This window comes from Oratosquilla oratoria, chromosome 19 (genome assembly GCF_046742065.1).
Source record: "Oratosquilla oratoria isolate Oo_2021 chromosome 19, ASM4674206v1, whole genome shotgun sequence".
NCBI lineage: Eukaryota > Metazoa > Arthropoda > Malacostraca > Stomatopoda > Squillidae > Oratosquilla > Oratosquilla oratoria.
The window spans coordinates 54,808,600-54,811,905 of NC_134795.1; positions in this window are offsets into that span (position 1 = coordinate 54,808,600).

The window sequence follows — 3,306 nt, forward strand, 5'->3', positions numbered from 1 at the left end:
CTTCTGTAACTATCCTTTTTGATTTTCTTTTCATGTCCGTATGTATATGTGTGTTCGTATGTGTGTGTGTCCGTGTATGCGTGTATGTGTGTTTATGTATATGTGTGTGTGTGTGTGTGTGTGTGTGTGTGTGTGTGTGTGTGTGTGTGTGTGTGTGTGTGTGTGTGTGTGTGTGTGTGTGTGTGTGTGTGTGTGTGTGTGTGTGTGTGTGTGTTTATTGTCATCACTGAGGCAAAGATGAGACAGAAAAGATTATCTGGTTCTAGGAAACAATCAAACTCTTCACAATATACAAAAATAAAAATAAAAATAACAACAACAGCAGCATTAGAAACGAAGAGGACAAATATAAGCGACGCGAGTCAACTTCAGATGGACCGGATCCATATTCTGTACACAAAGACCAAAATGTTTCGTCACAAAGAACTATGTAGAAGATGAATTTGAGCGGAGCATTATGGAACATAATGGAACTCCAGACAATAGTGTCTGTGTTTATAAAGCGACGCTGGAGATGCACGCTTCAGGTAGGGAACAATACCGCAGATAAAGAAAAGATAGAAATAGTTTTCATATACGTGCTCACCTACTAAGGATGAGACGAAAAATATGTGTTTTCCAATGAAACGATTGTTTTACAAGTATGGAGAGAAATATTAACGAGTTGGGCAGTTTTGTTAGGAATACCTCGTTTAGAATACCATTGAATGTTTGTTTTATGAGTACATGTATATTACATTTGCGTTGTTTCTGTAGTAGTTTCAGATAATCTGTACCATTTTTCTTATTGATATAAATCATGGGACTGTGAGAAATTGATCCTAAAGTTGTATAAAGATGGAGAAGCATCTGTCTTGAATAACTTTTTATATATCTTTTTTGTAGTTGATACTAAAATAACCTAAGAAAAATACAATGTGAGGATGAAGTTTTTATCAGTAGGACGACCATATTAGAGCTTCGCTACTTGCGGCGTAGATCGAGGTGACAGCACTTCGAACCCAGCCGCCAGCGAGTTGGACCAAGGTTCATTATATTCCACACTACAAAGTCTTCTGTAAGAGGCACCGTACTTGCCTACTTATAGGGGGAAGTTCGTGGCGTAAAACCGAATCAATCACAATGACTCGCTCCATCGAGGTTTGGCAAGAATATAGCTATGTACTTGATAAAGCTTGTAGAACTGAAAAGTTTTATATCCAATTAGGACTTCGTCCCCTCTCGGTATTTTTCCTGAGTTACATGTCGACAGTTGCCTTTCTCTTTCATTGACACACCTCTTGACATAAAACGTAAAATATTTGACGTAGTATACATCTACTTTGTTACCTAATGCTCAAACTCAGCTACTTCATTAGTCGTGAATACCTTACGAGTTGATACAGTAAGATGACAGAAACACACATATAATGGCTGTGGTAATTATCAACACATTATCAACAGCAAAAGACTCGCTAAACATTTATACCACCGTGATGGGTTTGTCAAGTTAGTGAGGTTAACGAGCGGCTTGGTTCTTCGCGTGTGGGAGGAGCGACGGTGATCGGGGAGGAACGGGATAAGCTGGGAGTATTGAAGCTTTTATTTCATTTCTTTGTGTACACTCTGAACAAGTCCTTCTAGGACGAAACGTCAGTAATAAAACTCCAACCGTTTTTGGCGTTTACCTCGCCACCCTTCCATTCATTCTGTCTTACATACTTCAACGGTTATATATACCTTTTCCGAGGGGAATAGGTCGTTTTACTATTCAGATTTCATCCAATTCGCTTCACTTGTCTCTGTGCTGGCGAACCACTACCAACTCTTTAATAGTTTAATAGACATATGATTGCTAAAGGACGATACGTTAGATGGAAAGTGTTTCCGCTGACTCCTGGGTTTACGATGTTATCTTTTATGTCTTAAAGTAACTTAGAGTACAAGTACACAAAACACAATGATACATTGTCGAAATATGAAGATGCACAAAGAAAAATGGGTACCGATGGAACACACAAAGAAAATATAACAAACATTTAAAGAGTTTCGTTTTTTTTTGTTTTTTTTCTTAACAAAGTTGTCTGGTGTTTAACAAACCGTAACAAGACAACGACAACGACGCTTTGGAAAGGATTAATTAATCGAAGTACAGTAGTTCATGAATGGAAAAAACTTCCTGCAAAGGCAGTGAATGTAGTTCAGTTCGAAGTTTAAGATTCGTTTAGATAAACACCTAAGCAAGATGCTGTAATGCCTGCCATTTATCTTATATTATTTGTTTATTTGCTTGTCATTATTTGACTGTTTGTTACTATTTGCTTGATTTTCATTTATTATTAGTTATCTGTCAATTTATTATTATTTACTATTTGCCTGTTTTTTTTATCATTTAACTATACCTATGCATTATTTCATTTGATATTATTTATATTATAAATTTCATTTATTTATTTATTTGTCTATTTACTCATCATTATTATAAGTTTTTTCGCACCCGACCTAGTTATGGACCACAAGGTCTCATGTCGGCATGCTCTGCCTTTGTAATCCTTTGTTTTTATTTCATTGGGGAAATGAGAGGATTAATATATAAGTGGATGTATCACTATTTAATTTGCCACCAGGAAAAAATAATAATTTTCTCCTTAACGTTGTGTAAATATATAGCAGGAGGTGCAGAGCCGTTCTTTGTATTCTCTCAAGACAAGCAAGGCCAGGTCAGTGACGCCAAGGTGGTGAGTGGTGATAAGAGACTTCGTCTAATGAAGCAGATGATTATCATCGACCCTGCAGCCTGATGATGTTTATTTGTCAGCCATCCGCTGTTTATGCAGATGACTTTCTCGCTGCGCATGCCGCTCGTCATTTACTTTCTCCGTTTCATAAATAACTACAGATGTTTTTGGTATTTGCGAAACGAGAGTTGGTGGAGGTGGTTTTGGAGGGATTTCTGGATAAAAAGAAAACGTAGTGAGGATATGAGGAGTGTAGATCTACACATAAGGTCCCAAGTTTCTTAAGGTTAATCATGTATAAGGAGATAGGGTGCATAGAAACATCAAGAGATACGATCACAAGAAGAAAGAAGCGACAAGGACCTGGTCACAGAGGTAGTAGAGTAGAATCGAGGAGGGTATAGTCGAAGTCGAAAGTGGCCACTTTTTTTTTACTCTTCTAGTCTGTAGGAATGTCATAGAAACATCAAGGAATACGATCACAAGAAGAAAGAAGCGACAAGGACCTGGTCATAGAGGTGGTAGTGTAGAATCGAGGGGGGTATAGTCGAAGTCGAAAGTGGCCACTTTTTTTCTCTTCTGGTCTGTA